The 23,711-nt window shown below is 37.4% G+C and overlaps 1 protein-coding gene across 2 annotated transcripts in view; it reads right to left on the bottom strand.

Annotated features, from left to right (window-relative positions):
- Positions 1–23,711, bottom strand: part of PRKCE (protein kinase C epsilon) — a 318,791-nt gene that overhangs the window by 277,414 nt on the left and 17,666 nt on the right. The window lies entirely within an intron of this gene.

Genomic DNA, 23,711 nt, shown 5'->3' on the forward strand with positions numbered 1-23,711 from the left:
AATACTGTCTGTCCTAATACATTGCTTTTACATGTCCAGTCAATTTTGTAAGTTTGTAATACAGCATGTAGGCCAGCTGTTCAGAGGGACAAATGTATCACAACATTCTACCAGATTAGCAGGTAAGATGTTTGGATGAATAGAATGAGATGCTAACCCACCTAATGAAATGTAGAGTGTTTTCTTTAGAACTAGTACAGCAAGACAACATTTTTGGTTCTTTTAAATGGGGAAAAAACACCTGCGTGAAATTTAGGATTAAATTAACACAATATCGTGATACAGTTTCATAGCTATGGGAAGAGGAAAGGAAATTTCTCCTGAATTATGTGGTGGTTCTCTTCACCACAGAGCACAGAAGAAACACACACCGATGTACAGATATAAATGCAAGTTTAGAAATAATGACTTTAAACAGAAAAATAATTTGTCACTCCATTGCAGGAATGAATGTCGATGCACCAAATCCTTCCTTGCTAGGAACAATAAGGGTAGGTTAAAATAATGTACAAGTTACATAAAATATTTGATTTAACAATAATTAGTGGGAAAAGCCACAATTGCAAGGTTTGTATATCTTGTTAAGCCTTAGTGGCTAGGTTTCCAAAATGCATTAAGTCAAAAATCAAACCACATTATGGCTCAACGCAACATTCATTTTGGGATTTTCTGTGGTCCCAAGGCAACCCAAGGAAGTGCTACTACTTAAGTAGGCAAACCTTTGGGAATGACAGGCATCTTTGGTGTTTTAAGGACAAATATATTTATTAATAAAATTTATACAGTATGCCACCCATCTTCTTATCCAAAGCAACTCTCGGATGGGGATTTTCTTACAAAATGTTTATCATGCTGGCCAGGTTCAATCACTAAGTACAGGTAGTCCTCAATTTATGACATAATGGAGCCTGCCCAGGGGTGAAATTCAGCAGGTTCTGACAGGTTTTGATAGGTTCTGGAGAACCAGTAGCGGAAATTTTGAGAAGTTAAGAGAACTGGCAAATACCACTTCTGGCTGGCCCCAGAGTGGGGTGGGAATGAGGATTTTTCAGTATCCTTCTCCAGTCACGCCCACCAAGCCACGCCCACAGAACCAGTAGTAAAAAAAATTGAATTTCACCACTGAGCTTACTCACCTGACCGACCTGAGTTTATGACCTTCTTATGCTGGTTGTTAAGTGAAACAAAACCAGCAAACTGGCTTGCTAAAACCAAAAGTAAATTCTATTTTTTGACAAAAAGATTGCAAAAGGCAGCAGAATGCTGCAAATAGCCATAGATGTGCTGAGCACCCAAAAGGTGATCACATGATCAGGGGGGGAGCTAGTTGTCAGAACTTGGAACAAGGTCATAAGTATCCCTGGGGAGCTCTGTGGTAACTTTGATTGGTGGCTAAGCAACCAGTTGAGGACTACCTGAATCCATTTGCAAGAGGTAAGCTGGTAAAATTGTCCCTCTTCTCCACATCCAGGATGTTTTTGTCACCCATCTTACTTTTGTGTTTTCTCCAACAGAGCCCTGAGTTATAGCCACATCCATTTTAATTCCTACTGTGGGAATTTCTGAAAGCAAGGATGATACCTGAAGCTGGCATGAGTTCTTTTGCCCTTAATTAAATTATTATCTTAAATCAGGATAAAACCAGGCAAAGCAGAAAGCCCTATAGAGATAAGAGAGGTGCCTGAGGCACAGTACTTGCATATGTATTTAATTATTTACATATTTTATTGAAAAATTAGTCTTATCTTTTTAAACTAACACATAAAACGTACGTATTTATCTATTTGTCACACAGAGGGACTCTGGGCAATGTGCAATATAATGTGAAAAGCATAAAAATAGTATGCAAAATATAAAAGAAGCAGGGAATGTTAAAAAAAATATTAAAAAGCAGGGTGGTGGGGAAGGCTTTTGGGGTGGCCAACCAGCCCCACAGCTGCACCCTCATCTACAATTCCCAAGCAAGAGTGCAGACCTTACAAAAGGCCAAGAGAGTGGCAGCCTACCTCACCTCCAGGGAAAAAGTGTTTGGCAGGCCAAGAGAGCAAGGGGAAGAGAAGGCTTTCTTTCAGCTGGAATTCTTTGGCTGCCAAGTCTCCACTATTCCATCCCTGGCTAACCAGATGGGATGGGATGATATAATATGATGAAGGTGTTTCCATAGATAATTTAGCCCCTTTGCCATGTAGAGATGTAAAGGTCATAACCAACACCTTGAACTGGGCCAGGAAGTAGACTAGCACCCAATACAGCTTTCACTGCATTGTCAACCATCCTTCTCTAACCTGTTGACTTCCTAAGGCATTTCTTATACTAGGGTTGGACTACTACTCAGTCTATCTGAAGGAAAGGCTGTTATATACAATAATATTTTTAACCATAATTTATAATTTCTTATTATAAAATTACTGCATAATAAAAAAATATATTTGATGATTTTATAGTCATACATACATCCATCTTTCTGATTGCTTGTCTGAAATCTTATTTTTCAAAAATAGATTGCGACTATATACATTTGAAAGCCCATTATTTAACATCTGGTCTGCATAATAAAACAATACTGTGGCAGGAAATCATTATACTATTTGCTTGTCAAGATTGAGAATCATTTAAATTTAATTTTGAGATATATTTGATAGCATTTCAGCAATTGCATTCCTTTTAAAAGAACAAATACTCTAGCCAAATGTTGAACTTTTTTTCACATTCTGTTTAAATACTGTATGAGTAACTTGTCGCAAAGAATCTTTGCAGCTTAGATCAAGCTTTAGATCAGAAGCCAAGTTTTTTCAAAGTAAAAATTGAAGTGTAAAAAGTTCATTTGGCAAAAAAACCCTGCAATATGTGAAAAGCTGGGATGAAAATTGGCATGTGAATGAATCAGAAGGCTTAAAATGTGCAGACTCTTAAGGCAGGCATAACGCTTAATCATGCTATACAAACTGTTTTCAAATAATGGTTTTAGATCATAGTTTGTGTATCAGATTATGATAAATGAATGTCTATGTTACATATGTCTCCTCCCTACACAAATACTTCTAGCTCCCTTTGATTTGAGAAAAAAATGTATAGTTTGTTGCAGGTTGTCCTTAACAGTTCATTTAGTGGCTACTCACAGTTAGAAAGGAACTGAAAACAGTGGCTTATGATGATTTTTCACACTTATAACCATTGTAGCATTCACATGGTCATGTGATTTACATTTGGATGCTTGACGACTGACTCATATATATGACAATTGCAATGTCCCAGGGTGATGTGATCCCCTTTTGCAACTTTCTCACAAGCAAAGTCAATAGGGATTCACTTAACAACCATGTTACTAACTTAACAATTATAATGATTCACTTAACAAATGTGGCAAAAAAGTCATAAAGTGGGACAAAACTCATTTAACACATTTCTCACTTAACAACATCAATTTTGGGCACAATTGTGGTCGTAAGTTGAGGACTACCTGCATTTTATCTGATCTAATAAAATGTGAACCATGAATAAACTAGGATTATTAACCAGCTCATACCAGTCAGGGTTCAGCTATGTATTATAACTAATGTTCTCAAATTCTCCTTCTTAACATGATCTCAGCAAACCATTTTAAATATCCCAAGAGATTTGATGACAGATGATATTCACTGTTCTTACTAACAAGCTTGTTACCTTTTGCTGTAAAATATTACACTAATTTACAATTTTGGCTTATACAGAGGGAACTTCCCTCTGTATAAATGTTCAGTAATATCTCTTTTTAAAAAATATTTCTGGGATAATGTTCTTTGAAGTATTCCATTTTTAAAAATATCTTTCAATTTAAATGTATTCTAGCTAGAACGGAAAAGCAATGGCAGTCCTTAACTGAGAGCATGTAATGCTGCCTACATGGTAACTGAATTTGCCAAGAATACACCATATGTCGTTGGATGGTGACATTTCCATATTTCTATTATAATAGGCATTCGTGGGGTGGGGGGAGGTGCACATTTTTCTTCTTTTTTAGGGGCTAAAACAGGGACAGGCAACTATGTTAACATTATGACCTGTGAACTTCAACTCCTAGAATTCTTGAGCCATTCCTGATTGGGAAAATTGTGGATCAACTTTATATGCGACATGTAATTTCTGTGCTGATTTAGCAGATGCCTGAACTTAAGCAGGTGCTTTATGGTGCGTAAGCCATTGGAATCTTGTTCATGTAAGAATCCACTTAAGGTGTTATATGGATAACTTGAGTAGACTACTGTTTGCTGAGTTACAACTATAGAACTGTTTGAAAGTCATTCCAAATAATTTCACCATCTCAGAAAAGTGGAGCAGCCAAAAGCTTCTGACATTTCCTGCTTTGTAGCTTTCTCTTTTTCACATAAACCACAGGGCATTACAGAGTCCTTGACTTGCAACAGTTGGTTTAGTGACCTTTCAAAGTTATAGTAGCAGTGAAGAAAGTGACTTATGACCATTTTTGTGCTTATGACCATTGTAGCATCCCCCAGTCACATGATCAAAATCCAGATGCTTGGCCACTGATTCAAACTTATGATGGTGTCCCAGGGTCATGTGATCACAAGCAAAGTCAATGGGGAAAGCCAGATTCACTTAACAATTGTGTTATTAACTTAACAACTGCAGCGATTCACTTAACTACTGTGGCAAGAAAAGTTGCAAAATTGGGCAAGATTTATTTAACAACTGTCTCACTTAGCAACATAATTTTTGGGCTAAATTGTGGCCATAAGTCGAGGACTACCTCTGTAAGACATAAATGCTTCCCAGCATTACCCATGTTGAACGGGACAATTTCATTCTTTCATTGCCTGGACTGCTTTGCCAGTTCTTTCTTATCCATTTCTCTGTTCTGATTCCTTTCCTAAAAGGCTTGCTAACTAATAGCTTATTATCCCTACAACTCAATTGTTTTGTTTTCTGAAGCATATTGCTACCATGCAGTGGTGAAATTGAAATGTTTTTACTACCAGCTCTGTGGGCGTGGCTTGGTAGGTGTGGCAGGGGAAGGATACTACAAAATCCCCATTCCCTCCCCACCTTGGGGCCAGCCAGAGATGGTATTTGATGGTTCTCCAAACTACTCAAAATTTCCGCTACCGATTCTCCATAACCTGTCAGAACCTGCTGAATTTCACCCCTGCTACCATGGCTCTAGCACAGTAGCTCCCAACCTTTTGGGCACCAGGGACCGGTTCCGGGAAGAGAGGTTTTTCCATGGACTGGAGGGGGCATGGTTCTGCATGCTGCCTGTACCTCGCAGATGGGGCTTCACTTGTTCGCGTGGCCCAGTTGCTGGCATGCCCAGTGCTGGTCCACAGGCCAAGGGTTGGGGACGTCTGCTCTAGCAGATTACCTTTGTTCTGAATCAATGCATTTACTATCAGGTACCAACTGTTCTCTCACAGCAACATTGTACTACATTGCAGATATTGGTTACATTTGAAAAATCTAAGCCTGGATCAGATATGTTTGATTCTTGGACTGGAGTTACAAGAGAGTCTCAGAGATATTGACTAGAATGAAAAATCAAACATCTTAGAAGAATGCAATGGCAAAACACTTCCATATTGTTGCCAAGAAAGTCCACATCTACGTAGTGAACAGAAATCAAGTTGAAATCAAAGGTGACCTTTTTAGCGAGTTCTTAAATGTGGCTGTCTAAAAATACTGCACCAAACTAAAATGGCCATTATTCTGGAAATGGTTAAATGTTGTTAACATCAATTCTTTAATAAAATCAGTTTGCCTCGCATCAAAATGTAATGTGATGAAAACTTGAGTTCCTAAGACAATAAAGAAGACCCAAATTTTGATTTGCAAGTCAGTCAACCTGACTGATTGAAGACAAATTGCAGTTATAAATACTTTCTTCCATCTAGGAGTGGCTGATCACAAGTTTACTTTTCAATGAAAGCAACACATAGTTGTTCTAATTTCATGATACAACACTGCAGAATGACAATATATGCATAGTAGAAAATTTGAAATTGTAGGCTTAGAAGATCAGATCTAACATTAGCTACAGTTGCTTTTAATTGTCCAAAAAACCAGGCACTAACAAGAAGGACTCTTCAGGAACACCTCCCTTTGGACTGCTCCTTTCTTCAAATTACTTATTCACTTACTTGTAATTCTTTAAGGTAGATATGCTAAATTATAATGAATTGCTGATCTTTACTTAATGTGTTTATGAACTCTGATGTTGTGTAAATCCAGAAACTGTAATTTATTTAACAAATCAAAAGTGAAACATGATACATAAATTGAGAAAACTTTGAGGAAAAGAGTAGAAGGAAGAAAAAAACAAAAAAGTAGAATTATAAAAATAGAAGAACATGACAAAAGAAAGTGGGGGGGGGAAAGCAACTACAATTTGCATGGGGATAAATGTTCTGTTTACTGCCCTTTTCTGAAACCCCATTGCCAACCATATATTTCAGTATTTATGTTGCCAAGGACTGACTCTGGATTTCTGAACCTATTCTTTCCCAATTATTAAGCCATATACAGTACATATGCAATTAGATAAACAGTGAGAGCAAATACTCAAAACCACAAATCAATATGTTTACATAATATAGGAATAAATACCTTAAAATACAAAATAAGTTCTTTTAAAATAATCACTGGTTATCTAGATGCTGATAGTGTACCAACTGCTATTAGTGGTAGTGGTGGTATTAATGGTAATTGCTACAAGGTGAACTCTACCTCTAGTCTTGGATACCTCACTAACTGCCAATCCAGAAAACCCAAAAGTGCCTTTCTGGTGCATCACAATTGCTCTTCCTAGGGAAACCTTCACCATTTGTTTAACTTTTAGAGGCTGTCCTTGGGCGAAACAGGAAATTATTCTATAATACTTCCCTGAAGGACTTTGGCAATAAGGGAGAGCAGAATTTAAACTTCAGATGTTGGAAATAACCTGCCCACTTTCTCTTAAACTACAGGATTATTCCACTCCAAATTAATATGAATCATTTTATCTTCCAGATCAGCATTTCTCAGCCTTAGCAACTTTAAGATAGGTGGAGTTCAACTTGCAGAATTCCAGCTGGCTGGGGAATTCTGAGAGTTGAAGCCCAACATGTTATGAAGTTGAGAAATACTCTAGATGTCTCGAAATTTCTCATTGAGAAATCCTCTTTGGATAGGGCCATTTAAACAGGGTCCATGACACTTAGTGATAGTAGCTCCAGTACTACTGTTTGCTATTATTAAGTGAATCCTATGCTGCAGTTAAGCCATCACCAAGATGAAAATTGCAACCTCCAGCCAGCTTCCCCACTGACCTTCCTTGTCAAAAGCTGTCAGTGAAGGTTGCAAATGGTGGTCCCATAACTTTTGGACACTGCAAGGGTTACTAATGAGCATTCATAAGTACCACTTCTCCAAACCATCATAAACAGTACATCTTGCCAGGCTAAGAAGTAAGAGCCTCGCCAGACCTTTATTGGTCTGAACTTGTAAAATATTATTATGCTTATGATCTTCCTGTATGCTACAGATGAACATTCAAATTTTCAGAGGCACTGAACTTTCCTGATTTCCACCAAATCACTCACCTACCCACACCCAGCAGAGGACTGAGAGACAGCAGCCCAAGAGATATGGAACTGAACACTCGCATTGTGCTCTTTGCTGTTTTAAAGCAAGGATGGCTTCGAGCCCATTAAAGGTTCTTCTGGCATGTAGTAAATATCCAGCAGAGTTAATTTCCCTTCCATTAAATTAGTGCTTTGTGACTGAACAGGCCTGTACCTGGAGAATAGACCAACCTTTTGTGAGCATGCCATATGTGCCCCTGGATAAAAAAGGTAACCTAAGGTCAGTTCTTTCAGATAGGCCAGATTAGGAAACAGATCCACTAGAATTAGGGAACTCTATTTCATTTATATATCTATAAAGCAGACCCTCAAAAAGAATCAACACAGAGTCATTTTAAGCTTCTTTCTGGCCTTTCTTCCCTTGCTGGACTTTACACTTCCCTAACTGCTATCTGCCTTCTCTAAGATCCAGGTAATAATTTTTGTCCCAGCATTTTAGCTAGATAACTTTGGCCCTCAGCAAAATATCTGATTACAGTCATGCTTTGAGGAAAATAACGGATGTTAAAAAAATGTTTATAGGATGTAGTCCTCATTGATGAAATTGGGAGACAAAGTGGTGATTTTTATCAGCAGGCTTTCAGAGAGTGATTAAAATAGGCATTTAACACAGCTTTTTAAAACCCACACCTAAAAAGTAAATTAACCCTTCCCCCCAAAAAACAATCAAGTTATCTCAGCCTCATATGCTCCAGGAGCATCCTATCATATAAAATACATATAAATTCCTATCAATAAAATACATATAAATTCCTATCATATAAAATACATATAAATTCCTATCATATAAAATACACCAGGCAAGGCTCTTGAAGGGGGGAGAGGGGGGATGAGGATGTTGAACCTGGGAGAAAAAAGTTGCCAATACTTATTTTAAGCTTCTGATTTTCATCACTGCTTATTTAAATAATTATCTATGAACAACTTGTTTAGATTATTTTAGTAATATATAAGAGACATGTGTTTCTTTTTCCAAAATTGGATGTGCCACAAATGAATAATATAATCATGTTGGCATAGTTTTTGTAAAAAAAATAAAATACTTTTTTTAAATTGATAAGCCTGAGATGTCTCTGTTCATGAGCATTGTTATAAGCATTGATACTTATAACTTTACAACTTCCATCTATAAACAACAGCATTTGGCTGATAAACTGTTTACTTGATAATTTGCTAATATTTATAATTTCTAAAAATTCGTACAAATTTGTCCCCTTACAAGATGTTTCTTGTCAAAACAAATCATATAAACCATGAAAACCCCTGTGAGGTTCTTTTCCCCAAATTTTTATTCTTTCAATAAAGTCTTAGAACACTTTCCTAAGAAAGAATTTATGGCGCCAACTTGCCACCAGAAGAGGTTGGCTTGAGTCTGGAGTTTATCACAGTAGACATGACAGACTCATATTTCTTAGCGAGGAAGAGAGGAAAGAGAGTGAGAGGAAAGAGTGTAAAGGGAAGCGTTTGCATACAGAGTTTGCATACAGTATTGTTGATGAGATTTAAAAAAACAGAGTTAAGGCATTGTTAACCTTGATTCTTGCTTCCAGAGTTCTAGGAATACCTGGCACAGATTTTAGGTAGTGCTTGTGTGTGCTTGTGTATGTGTATGAACGTCTGAGAGTCTGCAAGATTAATTCTATCACTTTTTTTAAAAATGAAGCAGTGATGATGTCATCTTCTGGAAGGCCAGAGTAACTGACAGATTGCCCTTGTTCTTGCAAGTGAATGAAGAGATCAAAATGCTTTCCATTTTTTAAATTTACATTCAAGTCAGAACAGCAGACAGAAAATCAGACCATCAGGAAAATGGCTGAGATGCTTTTTCCTTTTTCTCTGACAGGAAGAATTTGGAGTCGGTCATTTAAACAGTGACAGTTCTTTGTAAGATAATTTGGCAACTGCAGCTGAAACTAAAGCTTTTCACTTTAGCTGTTCAAAACTCTTTTCTTAAAGTTCAGAGAGTGTTAATAGCTGGAACTGACACAGCAAACTCAGCAATTGTGCTGAGTGTAATAAACTGGTTATCATAGACCTTTTTTGGAGAGGGGATTAGATTGTAAATATTCTGTCAGATGAGTAGCTGCACTTATCCAGAATTACTTCAGCGACCGAAGTATACAGAATACAAACTGGCCAAGAAAGAAACAAATAAATTACAACACTCACTGACTGTAGGAAATAAAATGCTGAATGTAAATTTATCCTTGACTCTGACATTGTATTAGTTTGTTTGCTTGCTCACTTCTCACAATTATATTGTGAGAATTTAAAGTTAAATCTGTTTTATAGCATTATAAAACAAGATTAGGAGAACAATGAGAGTAAGACACTAAATAACACCAGACCACAAATTCAGTTAAAAGCCTGGCCAAACAGGCACATTCTTAATGTATCGTGAATGACTTTCAACATGAGCCATAAGTGAAAAAAATTCCATAATCTGGGCATTCATATTTATCTGAAGATGTACTTACAGATATGAAATTGTTTTGATTTCCCCCATAATTACTTGAATGAAAGAGGAAGCAAAATCTTTTTTGCCATGTTATTTTTCCAGTCAAATAATTAGTATTCTTTGACTTATTAAAAAAAATACAAGACAGTCTCCCCACCTTCCATACTGGGCTCTTGGGTTTGCAATTTAATCAAAACTTTGAAGGAAAGAGGTTGGACCAAATATTCCCTTTAAACTGGACATTACAAAGAAAGGTTGCCGATTTTTTATCAGGGAACGTAAAGTAAACTTAAAACTGTTGGTATCTTTGTTCTTATCTTCCCCATCTGGATCTTCCCATCTCTTGCCTTTTAATGATAAATGCAAAAAGAACAAGACAAAGCAACCCATGGAAGACGAAATCAGTACCAAGTCAGCAAATAGAATTTGCAACCTGAAATAAATAATATTTTAGATGAGATTTTAGCAAGCTAGAAAAACTTGCTTCTAAAGCTATCTCTATCCCAGTTCTGGGAAACTAACTCCACCCTTATTTCGTCTGTCATGAGTAAAAAGAAGGGAAAAAGAGAAACTGAAACTAAGAAATCCAACTGAATTGTATTGGATCTAATCCAAAAAGGAAATAGCTGGTGTTAAGAGTTTCATTGTATTAGTGTACAAAATTGAAATGTTAATATAGTTTCCATTTTAGGAATTTGATAGTCTATTCCTAACGACCACTAAGAACAGCAAAAAGACTTGATGGATCATATTGAGGGTGATTCATATTCTCAGCATTATATGACTTCTTTGCTCTGGTTTCCACTATACTTGTAACTGTAATTCAAGATGCTGGTTATGACCTATAAAACCCTACATGGCATAGTGTCTGATTACTGTGACCCAACAAAAGCGTGCACGACAAAAGCGTGCCGACAAAACCGTGACGCTAAAACCGTGTTGTCATCAATGCATGACAACAGCGCAGTGACAACAGCGCGGCAACAGAAGGGCACTTTACAACAGCGCGTCGACAGAAAGCCGATTTAAGTTAAGGTAAGGGTTAGGTTTAGGTTTAGGTTTAGGTTTAGGTTTAGGGTTAGGGTTAGGGTTAGGGTTAGGGTTAGGGTTAGGGTTAGGGTTAGGGTTAGGGTTAGGGTTAGGGTTAGGGTTAGGGTTAGGGATAGGGTTACGTTTAGGGTTAGGGTTAGGGTTAGGGTTAGCGTTACATTTAGGGTTAGGGTTAGGTTTAGATTTAGGTTTAGTTTTACAGTGCGCTTCTGTCGCCGTGCTGTTGTCGGCGCGATTCAGCGCTCATTCGTCGGAGCACTTTAGAACACGCGGTTTTGTCACCACGGTTTACTCGGGCGCGGTTTTGTCATTCGCCCTTTTGTCGGTGAACCCCTGATTACTTGAGCCTCTCTCTCATGATATATGCCTGACCAATTTGACCTGGCAAGATTGAAATGTTCTGGGTCCCTTCAATTAAACAATGCATCTATCTGGACCTAGAAGTACACCTTTTCCCTCACAGTGCTCACCCTCTGGAATGAGGCTCCTCCAGAAATTGAGATGGCACCCATCCTGTTGGCATTCCAAAGAGCTGTTAAGGACTGGTTATTCTGGTGCCCCCTTTGTTGAATGCCAGCTGGTGGTACAGTGCTTTGGGATTTATTTTGGGTGTGCCATTTACAATATTTGTAAATTTACAATATTTTGGAAGTGCGAAAAGTAGTCTATAACTTCAATATGAATATCTCCAGTGAAATAACTGATGTCCTCAGGGATACCATTTTGCACACCAAGAAATGCATTTGTCCTACAAGAGGTCCCACTTCCAAACCAATCCTCCATTTCTTCCTACAATCTATTCTCCTCTTATCCCTTCTGAGGTTAAAAACTGTATAGAAGTAATATCTGCATAGACTGTTCTCCATAGATTAGTTCTGACTAATCTATCAAACAGGGTTGTCATTGTGAGGTAAAATTCTTATTCCCATCTCAGCTATAAGTGCATTCCAATTAAAAATACAAACACTAATATTACTATTTTTTCATTAGCCACTAATCTGATTTTTTTAAAGATCCAGATTGTTGAAATGATTCCATCTGAACTGGAAATTTGATTTAGGAAACTGGGTCAATTCAATTCTGAATGCAAATTTTGAACCAAAAACCATGCTACAAAAACTCAGAGCAATATAAAACCCAAAGGGTGATTGTGTTTTGATCCACATATAAATCCAGGGATTGCAAATTCAGTCAATTTGCTTAAAATGTAGATCAAACAAAATTCTCTAGCTCAAAGGCCTTCCAGAACTTGAAACCTGTAGTGGATTGGTGTTACATGAAAAGATTAGGATTCCAGATGAGGCAAGTTTCAAACAGAAATCTGTAACACATTCCAGCTCCAGCTGTTTCATTCAGTTTATGCTACAACTGAATACAGTTTGAGATATAAAATGTGTAGTTACTGATTACCTATATTAGGATAAGAACCAGGTGTGGGTTTCTGCCTGTTCGCTCCGGAACAGGCAAACTGATAGTAGCGGCGGTGGGAGGCTGGTAGTAAAATAAATTGAAATCCACCACTGATAAGAACATATTCCATATTAGTACCCAAATACTGGAAAATTTCCTGTTTTCTTTGCCTCTTAAATTATTAACATACAAGGCATTCTGTGCTCCTGATAGAAAGTTGTGCTTATTCTGATGGCCATGGGTTCCCACTCGTCAATTCTCTTTGGACTCAATAGAAAACCACCTGCTTAATATACTAGAGGTCTTAGGTTTGATCACTGGTATCTGTAGTGAAAAGGATCATAATTTCATAATGGGTATGAAAGATCTCTGCTTGAGAGTTTGAAGGAGCACAGTTTCTGAGTAAAGTGGATTAGAAGAACCAAGTAATCTGACATAAACAAGCTCCCTGTCATCCTATATAAGGTTTGGTTATTTTTAAGCAGATGCTTAATGTATACTGCTCATGGGTTCAGGCAGATGGCCAAAGTAACCTATTTTAGTATGATGTGTGAACTTCAAAACTCCTGATTCCCAGAAGGTATGGGCATGCTGGCTGGGGATAATGGGAGATGAAGGGCATTTGGAGGGCTGAAGAAAGGAGAACACTATCTTTAAGTTATACTTAAGTATTGGTCAAGAGACTGGATTAGCTCATCACCTCTGCAATATTTTTTTTATTTATCCAGTTTATATGGCCATCTATTCCAACATGGGACAATGGGCAGCGAACAGAAATAATAACTCACTCACTCACAGCAAACATTATTGAAGTTAAAATATAGGCAGCCAAGAAACAACCCAAACAATAAACACAACCAAGAAGTGGGTTCCTGCACACAATTAGGGCCCCAGATTCAGGCACAGAACCTGGTCTTTAGGGCAATGGGGTGTCATCCTGGTCTTCAAAGGGAGAGTGTTTCATAAAGTGGGCATGGCAGAAAAGGCACATCTTCTAAGCTCCACTAACCAGCATTCTTCGGCCAACAGGACCTGAAACATGTCTATCCAGCCTGACCATATCAGATGTGAGAATGATGGTTCCTCAAGTAATCCATGAAGGAATTTAAAGTTGTAATGTGTAAAATTAAAAAAAAGCAAGCCAACTATCTAAGCTACAAATCATCTTACAGGATGTCTCTCACACAGTTTACAAAAGTATATTTCTGGCTTCACTGTCTCAAAATGATTTTGAGATAGTACAGCTGACTAAAATGGTAACATACAATAAGGTTTTACAATAACCTTTACATTGAAACAGTTCAGGCAAGGATAGACAACTCTTTCAGTGTTGCCCCCCCCCCTCTCTCTCTCTTCGCACGATGGGGGTTCAGTTCGCAAATACTACTGGAAAAAAACCTATTCCCATCTGAAGGAAATACGATCTGAAGAAGTTTAGCCATCACTGAAGAAGTTTAAGCTTCTGGAAGTTTGCAGGTTTTCACCTTGAATCTAGTCTACAGTCCTAGAACTCAGTAACTTCAGCATTTGAAACAGCACAATTTAGCAGTGGAAATACAGAAGGCAATAGAAACCTCTTGCATCCAAAATAGCCTCCTGTAATATCTCCTCTGTTGCTTTTTTATCACTTTTGTTTGTACCAACGTCAGGTTGTGCCCTTTGCTGGCCAATGTTATTGACATTTTGGTACTAGGAAAAGAACTGTTTAATTGCCTGGACATTTCAGCATGTAATCTAAGTTAGCCTGTAGGCCAGTTTAGTTCATTCTGCTGAATTTTATGGATTTGTTTTTAATTATTACTTTTCTTGTTTATTTGTGCAGAAGGTATTCCATTGGATTGCTGGCAATTTAGCTCTCTGAGCAATTTCCAGAGATTTAATTTATGGTTAGGGGCACAGAAGGTACTTATTGGAGTAAGAAAGAAACATATGATCTCAAAGGAAGATCTATAACAGATGGTGGGATTGTCTCTCACAAATATGAATATCTTACATCCATCAGGCAATGTGTGCAGAACCCATAGGCCATTATTAGACTTATGTACTGTTTTTATGTTGTACAACTCTAGGCTGTGTAATAATGGTACTCCCTTCTTCCTATTTTTCCCCACAATGACAACTTGGGCTGAGAGAGAATGACTGGCCCAAAGTCACCAAGACACCTTCCATACTTTTAACTAATTACTAGAATTTAGTCTCCTGGTTTTTGTTCTGCACCTTAACCATTGCACCATGCTGTCTCTCATTTTGCAACCATCAAAGCTACACAGAAATCACACTATGACATTATGGCAGTAAACCATCCAAAAGAGATGCTACAACCATTTTGAGCAAATAATCAAAACAGTGTATAAACCTTTATTTTTGGCTATATGGGGAAAAATATCACCTCTCTCCAAAACCTGAGGTGTCATCACTTCCAAGCCTACAATGCCGTTTTTGAATATCTGATTAAAGCGATGCTCACTTTGATCTACAGCTTATGATCATAATCGTCATGTGGAAAAGAAAAGAAAAGAAAAAAAACACTGCTAAGAAGATGTAGCCATTAGCAGGGGAAGGGGCACTCTGCTTGGTGCCAGAAATGAACTACAAATGAAAATAGCTTCCTTTCAAAAATATATACTGCCATGATTGTTAAGATAAGTCGTGCTCTGTTGTGGAACCAGAGCAACAAGGGAAAAGAAAGGGATTCTGCCAAAGAGGCAAGCAGACATCACAGTAACACTTAAGATACAGAGAGAATTTACTGTGACACATCATGTACTTAACATATTTCAAAACTAGATAAAGTGGAATTGCATGCATATAGACAAAGAATTAAAAAAAGATATATTCATGTTGTGCTATATCAAGTTTTCCACAATGTAAAGTAATTTATAATGATGTGAATATCGGCCAAGAGCACTTTTTGATGGTACTGCATTTTACTTGTCATAATCCTGAAGCAAACTCATTCTGAAATGTATGGGGTGTAGTATGGGAAGCCTTCTTCACACGAACTTGCACAAATTCTTCTGGGTCCATTCCAATACTTGAGATTAAGCAGGGACTAAGACTTGGAAAATAACTTATTTAGTCATTCTGCTTCACTTTTGAACCTCCGCCCCAGAGAAATTTGCCTGGAACTCACCTTGCCTTTTTGGCAACAAAGGCCTGCTATTTGTTCAAAAATTAAAATGCTCTCTGTTTTAGAATTATTTTACAGTTCTTATCAATGTTTACTGACTTCTATGCTGAACCTCCTCTGCTTTGCATCTTTTATATGTATTTCACAAAAAAATACATGTTTTCTAGGTCATGTTGTATGGGGTATTTTTCTACAGCACAAATTAAAAACTACAATGTGTACTTTTCCCATATAAAACTCAGAGATATAAATATTCTGAATGGTATCTTCTTTATTTATTGTGATAGAATTTATTAGGCGCCAGCTCACTTCCAGATTGCCTCCTTATTGGATTCTATTGCCTTTTAATAATAATTTAAGACACTGAGAGCCAAAGCAGGATTATAGCCAAAGCAGGACTACTGGAGAATGGAGCATCACAATCATTTCATTCACCCCAAATTTTGCAGAAGTAGATGAGAATCCCCAATAAGAAAGAGACTCAGAGAGTGAGTGTCCTTCCTGGCTACAGTGTGAATAGTGGGATACAGTTAGGCAGAAACAGAAGAATGGGATGAAGCAGATAATTTGGACACACAAAATTATGGCCAAATGTGTGGTTGATTAGAACGTGGACTAGAAGTTCTATTTCATTCATTTTTCTCAATTCAATCACATAGAAATATGCAAAATGTTTTTAATATAATCAGTTTGACCTATCAAAAATATCCACTATGTGAAAATCCCAAATTGGCTATCACCAACAGAAAGGACGATCCATCCAAATTTTATAGATATGAATAAAATGCTAAGATACAGAGACATAACTGACGAACAGGGAAATTTAAAAACAATTGAAGAATTGGCATAACAAAACATGAAAGTTGACTGGCTAACCTACTTGCAAATCAAAACTAAACACAATAATGATACTAAAATATATGACATCGAAACAGAACCATACCAATTGGATAAAATAATTCATAGCTCGGATAGAAAGATGATAGGGAGAATATATAAATTTCTTCTGAAGCATAAATTGGAAGAGGAAGTCATGAAAGAACAAATGATAAAATGGGCATGGAACTTTGGCTATAATATTGAATTGGATAAATGGGAAAAATTTTGGGGAACAAACTTAAAAATGACACTATCAGTTGCATACAAGGAAAATCAGTACAAAATGTTTTACAGATAGCACCTGGCACCAACAAAGTTAGCTAAAATCTCACAAATACCTCCCTAAAATGCTGGAAATGTGAATCAATACATGGAAAATACTACCACTTATGGTGGTTCTGTGAGGAGGCTAAATTTTTTTGGAAAAGGATCAAAAAGTAGCTAGAATAACAGGTGTTAAAATAGAATGGAAACCTGAAATTTTTTTATTAGGAATAATGACTGTGAAATATAAAAAAAGAAATTCAGTATTTAATATTACATATAATTATGGCAGCAAGGATTGCCTTTGACCAGAAATGGAAAGACAAATTAATTCCAAGCGAAGATGAAATAATAAGAAAGGTTATGGACTGTGCTGAAATGGACAAATTAACAAAAGAAATCAGGGAAAAGAAGAAACAGAATACTATCAGATATGGGATAAATGGTATAGGTGAATGGAGGAAAGAAACAAGGATCAATGAAGGAAGACAACAAAGCCCAAAAATAGTAGTTAGGGAGAATTAACACACACACACACATGCACACACACACACACACACACACACACACATGTATGTATGTATGTATGTATCCATGATTACTAGAGGTAATCAACCAATATAGCAGACAGAGGAGTAAGATAAGAGGGTTAAGAATGTTGAAATACAAATGAAATATAATAGAAGGGGAAACAATATAAAGTGAGCAATATCGATTGGCAATTGCTATTAGAAAGAACAGGAAGCTCCTGTTCATATTGTATTGTGCAAATGTGGTGTACGTCTAATTTTGTGTATGTGTATTTTACATGTTTGTAAATAAAATTTAAAACTAAAAAAACGTATTCTTATGCTGGGTTTTTGGTTTTTTTTTTGCTCTGGGCACTTCTAAAATCAAAAAATGCTGTAGGAGCATTAGCAGTAAGATCAGAACACCTATTTAAAACTTGTAGGTGTTTCAAACTTGTCACCTTTTATGTTTGTTTAACACAGCACTACAAATAAGGAGCTTTGTCTGTAAGTCCTTGGCTCCTACATTACTATTTCTTCTGTAGCCATAAAATCTGACTCAAGTCATAAGACCAGAGTATGTTCTGAACCAGAGAAATGTTGTGGAAGTGGGGGCAAGGAATAATAAAGAAGTGTCTTAGACATTAACAATATAGAATGTGTCAAGTGCTAATAGGAAATAAGAAGTCAAGTGGTCCCAACAAAAGTTCAAAGTCAGTTTGGCTCTAAATCATCTTAATGTTTTTAGTTCTATATCTTACAACAGAGATGCCTTTCTTTTCCCTTACATGCCTGCAAAGTCTTTGATGCATCTCCTCTGTTCTCTATTTTAGCATTTTGCCCGATTCCTACATGGACTAGCTAGTTATGAGCTGCCTTATTTCGTGATAGTTGCCAGACCTAGGCACATGCTCTCCTAAATGGTTAGCTTGTTGGCTATCCTACACAACTAGATCCGGCTTGCAAAAATCCAGATTATCATTGAGAGGCAGCAAAGATAGAGAAAAATGTAATACTTAATTAATAGCAGCTGTCCAGATTTTTAGAGTTCAAATCTGGTAGCTTAACTCTTTAATTAAATTGCAACACTAACAGGTTGTGAAAGCCTTGCCATATATATTAAATTAAATACATAAAAAGAGAACAGAGTAATTGAAAAGGAAATGCACTCCTAAATCTGTTACTAGTGGACCATACTAAATATAAGAAGTTAATGTGTCAGCTGACCTGCACTAAAAATGATAGCAATTTAATTCTGTGCCTTCTACTTAACAAGAACTCTTGGCTCTACGGTGAGTAATTCCAGAATTCGGGGAGATGTAATGCAGGCATTGAATTGACCTTTAGAGTTAAATTAGGCAACATAACAACTCTACTGGTTGCACTACATTCTTTGAGAGAGGTATTGCTATATTCTCCAAATGAATGTACTTCAGCTTACCTTTACCCCATTTTATTCAGTCTCTTGTACAGTGAGGGCCTATTATTCTCAGTGAAGAGTTTAATTTAGGCAATATAAAAAGAGATTGGGTGATGCAATAAAAGTGCACTGAACAGCACATTCTGCAAACCAGTGTCAGAGCATGGCATTTTAAAACTCAAGTGGAGTAAACAATTATCCTTCAATCCTTTTTAAAGGTATTTCATTCAATTCTCCTCCATCCTTATCCATTCTGAAGCCACCAAATAACTTTAGTCTTCTCTGAGCTTTTTGGAAAAGAGTTGTTTCCTTGGTTTTCTTTTATTTATGTATTTATTAAATACTGTATATAGGCTGGCCAGCTCTGCTGCTTGCTCTACTTCTGCATATATTGAGAATTTCCCAAGAATCTTAATATTTGCTTCTTATTTATCAATTTAATCCTCTTGGTAACACTGAACTGGAATTCTGCTGCCACATACAGCATATTCTGGTGCTTAATATGTTATAACACTGTTCTGAAGTGTATAGGTCAGTGATGGTGAGCCTATGGCACATGTGCCAGAGGTAGCACATACAGCCCTCTCTGTGGGCACACCCGCAGTTGCCAGCAGCCCTTCTGCTTTCCAGTGCATGCATGTGCACCGGCCAGTTGGTCTTTGGGTTTCCAGTGCTCCAGTGTGCATGTGTGCATGTGCACACACGTTCCAGTTTGGGTACTCATTGCCAAAAAGGTTCACCATCACTAGTATAGCTTGTTAATCTGAGTTGCAAAAATCAAGATGACCACTAGATGACAATTCTCTCTCTCTCTCTCTCTCTCTCTCTCTCTCTCTCTCTCTCTATCTCTATCTCTATCTCTATCTCTATCTCTATCTCTATCTCTATCTCTATCTATCTATCTCTATCTCTATCTCTATCTCTATCTCTATCTCTATCTATCTATCTATCTATCTATCTATCTATCTATCTATATATATATATATATATATATGGAGAGAGAGGGGGGGGAAGGATCAAGGCCAGAGTGTCTTGTGTATGTGATTTAAGCAGTAACTCAAAATGCTATATTTTTATTTATTAACAATATGGTATTTATATTCTCCAAGATTGCTATAAAAATAAAACGAATACATGGATGCTAAAGGCACAAAAAGCACTAGAGAAACAGTAGGATTAAAACTGAACCTATCAAACTCATTTTGTGTAAAATCGAAAGGAGAATCTAACAGGGCCAATGAATCTCTCAAAATTTTCTCTGTTTAGACTACCTTCTGAAGATCTTACAAATAGCAAAGGATATAAGAAATAGGCAAGTGTTTCAAATGCTATGCACCCCATTCAAGTAATGCCTTTGTCTAGAACTTTAAAAACAGTTTTGATGGAGAGCACATAGAAGGAACTTAGCTATGGGCTATAATAGGAACATTTCATCTGATGAATTTTGCCAATTCAACCCCCATAAAGAGAAAGGGAGGGGATATAATATTTCATTTTCATGGTTACTTTGTGCCAAATAACCTTTCCTTAATTTAGTGAGAAGGGCTTGTTCCTAGCCATGCTTACTTGGAAGGAAATGCTCCTTATTTTATTTGTAAAGACAGCATCCTGATATGTGGTTCAAAAGGTACACAGCTCAAAAAAGAATTGCTAAAAGGACAATGTAAACACAGAAAAATTCTAAAGGCATTAACAAAAGTAAATGTTTATAAACTAGAAAGAAAATGTTTCTCAGATATAGAATATATCATTAAAACCTCATCTTTATCCATTCTCATTTATCCCACAAAAAATGTTCAAAGAAAAAAATTGCTGTAGCTGCTTAAATTTAAACAATAAAAATAATTTATCTAGGGGCTCCAAAAATCTCTGCAAGTTAAAATTCTGAGGGAAGACAGGAAAGCTTGGTGCGACATATGTAAAAAAGGGAGACAGACTTGACTGCAAAGTCATGGCTGCCATTTTGAGTTTTTTAAGACACCTTCTCTGATAGGGGAATATGTGGAGTGAAGACCACCTGAGTGAAAAAAAGACTATATGAGGTATGTTGTTTTACTGCTTCTTGTTCTTTAGTTCTTTTTCCAAAGGAAAACCAGAAAACAGAATAACAGAGTTGGAAGTGACCTCAAATGTCTTCTAGTCTAACCCCCCCACCCAGGCAGGAAACCCTACACCACCTCATTCAAATGGTTATCCGCTATCTTCTTAAAGACTTCCAGTGTTGGGGCATTCACAACTTCTGGAGGCAAGCTGTTCCACTGATTAATGGTTCTAACTGTGAGGAAATTTCTCCTTAGTTCTAGGATGCTTCTCTTTTTGATTAGTTTCCACCCATTGCTTCTTGTCCTGCCCTCAGGTGCTTTGGAGAAGAGCATCTTTTTTCTGTTGCAGTTTCTGTCCTATGGCAGGAAGGAAGGCGCACGCACACATACACACGCACACGCACACGCACACACATGAAATCCAACAAACACCCCCCCCCCATCTATCCTGGAGAGCACTTTAAAACAGGCTCTTACTCCTGGCATTGGGATAAGATGAGGTCAGAATTTAGAATAACAGAGTTGGAAGGCACCTTGGAGGTCTTCTAGTCCAACTCCTTGCTTAGGCAGGAAACTCTACAACAGACAAATGGCTATCCAACATCTTCTTAAAGACTTCCAGTGTTGGGGCATTCACAACTTCTGGAGACAAGCTGTTCCACTGATTAATTGTTCTGTCAGGAAATTTCTCCTTAGTTCTAGGATGCTTCTCTTTTTTATTAGTTTCCACCATTGCTTCTTGTCCTGCCCTCAGGTGCTTTGGAGAATAGTTTGACTCCCTCATCTTTGTGGCAACCCCTGAGATATTGGAACACTGCTATCATGTCTCCCCTAGTCCTTCTTTTCATTAAACTAGACATACCCAGTTCCTGCAACCGTTCCTCATATGTTTTAGTCTCCAGTCCCCTAATCATCTTTGTTGCTCTTCTCTGCACTCTCTCTAAAGTCTCCACATCTTTTTTACATTGTGGCAACCAAAATTGGATGCAGTATTCCAAGTGTGGCCTTACCTCACTTAATACCACTTATAAAGTGGCATTACACTTCATGTGATCTTTTCTATCTCTCTGTTAATACATCCTAGTGCTGTGTTGGCTTTTTTGACAGCTGCTGCACACTGCTGGATCATATTTAAATGGTTGTCCAATAGGACTACCACAGTATCACAGTTACTACTATTGAGCAAGGTACCACATATACTGTACCTGTGCATTTTGTTTTTCTTGCCTAAATGTAGAACCTTACTTTTTTCACCATTGAATTTCATTTTGTCAGATAGCACCCAATGTTCAAGTCTGTCAAGATCCTTCTGTATTTTAAGCAAGAGTATCTTAGGAAGCAGGAGGAGAGAGGGAGAGAATGAAAGAGAGGAGAATTTCATAGGTTGTAAGAGGAAATCCTATATTCAGTGCATGCAGATGCGGCCCTTACTTCCAAATGATCTGCCAAATGTACATCTATAAATTATATTAGCCTCTACTATTAAATAGGAAAAGTCAATCCAGTTATAGTCTCAGGGTAGAATTTCATGGCAAAAGTCCAGGGATGGGCCAATTTTATGTCCCCCTCCATGTTATTTTTGTATGTTTTATCCATAAATCCATTCTATTCTGAAAACCATGTTAATCTGTACTTTAATACTCTCAAAGCATGCACTTAAAAATATTGATCTCCCTCAGAATACCTACATCAATGTACAATTTGAGATTGGTGCTGAGAAGCATTGAGGTTTACAGTCTGGAGAGCACAATTCTAATTCATTCACACACAGAGAGAGAAATGAACAGAACAAGTGCACAAACATCTCTCATTCAGAGTGATATTGTAATACGCTGGACCTTCACTTCACCTTTCAACACACAGAGAACGTATTTTGTTCTTCTCCAATTTGGCACCATCTGGAGATTCTAGGGCTGCAACTCCAAGAAACCTCTGATTAAGATGCAGGCTCAGATTACTAGGATTCATAATCCTAACATCTCTGAATGATGCCAGATTGGGCCAGAGAGACTAAATTTGTTCTTCAGAGCAGTCATAAATAAAGTAGCCCAGAGTTATCCTGTTTGTGCTACAAGAATCTGGATGACCATTAGATAGCATCAAAATATTAGTTGTGTTTCTCTTTGTTGCTAATAGTTATCCAGACGTTTGTGGCCTAGATCTGACAGCCCTAAATTAAGGACATTACCATTATTTGTTCATGCTGCAGCATCATATAAGTTTTCAGTGCAAAGAAATGGGAGTTGAGCAATCCCTATCCTATCACTAAATAAACCAGACAGAGGAGGGAAACAGGCCACAGATTCAAGGGATAGAGCCTTGCTGATTGTCTCTGGAGCCAGCAAGAATGTGGCAAACAACTACAAAAGCTGGAGGAGGTATATGTTACAGTTCTGAAACAAAATTTAACTAACAATTTTCCCTTCCTCCATCTCCTCTCCAGATATTCCAAGTTGGAAGGCTCCTTCTTTTCATAGAGTTTAAAATCAGGCCAGCATATAAAGCTTAAATTGAAGCTTTATTGCATTCTTACATAGAATGCAACAAAGGACTGTACTAATGTACCAGAAGAATGTACTATAAAAACCTGTGATAACTCACTTTAATTGGAACAAGCAAAGTGTTTGCATTGTAGAAGCTCCACCATCAGCGGACCAGAGGTGATATTCAGCAGGTTCTGACCAGTTCTGGAGAACCGGTAGCAGAAATTTTGAGTAGTTCAGAGAACTGGTAAATACCACCTCTGACTGGCCCAGCCCCCATCTATTCTCTGCCTCCAGAGTCCCAGCTCATCAGGAGGAAATGGAGATTTTACAGTATCCTTCCCCTGCCACGCCAACCAAGCCACATCCACAGAAAAGATGGTAGTAAAAAAAATTGAATCCTACCACTGCAGCAGACCTATGTAAACACACAGTATATTCAAAGTCTAACCC

Source organism: Thamnophis sirtalis, unplaced genomic scaffold, assembly GCF_051295495.1.
Source record: "Thamnophis sirtalis isolate CommonGarterSnake01/CBP01778 unplaced genomic scaffold, rThaSir2_p1.2 scaffold_6, whole genome shotgun sequence".
Lineage (NCBI taxonomy): Eukaryota > Metazoa > Chordata > Lepidosauria > Squamata > Natricidae > Thamnophis > Thamnophis sirtalis.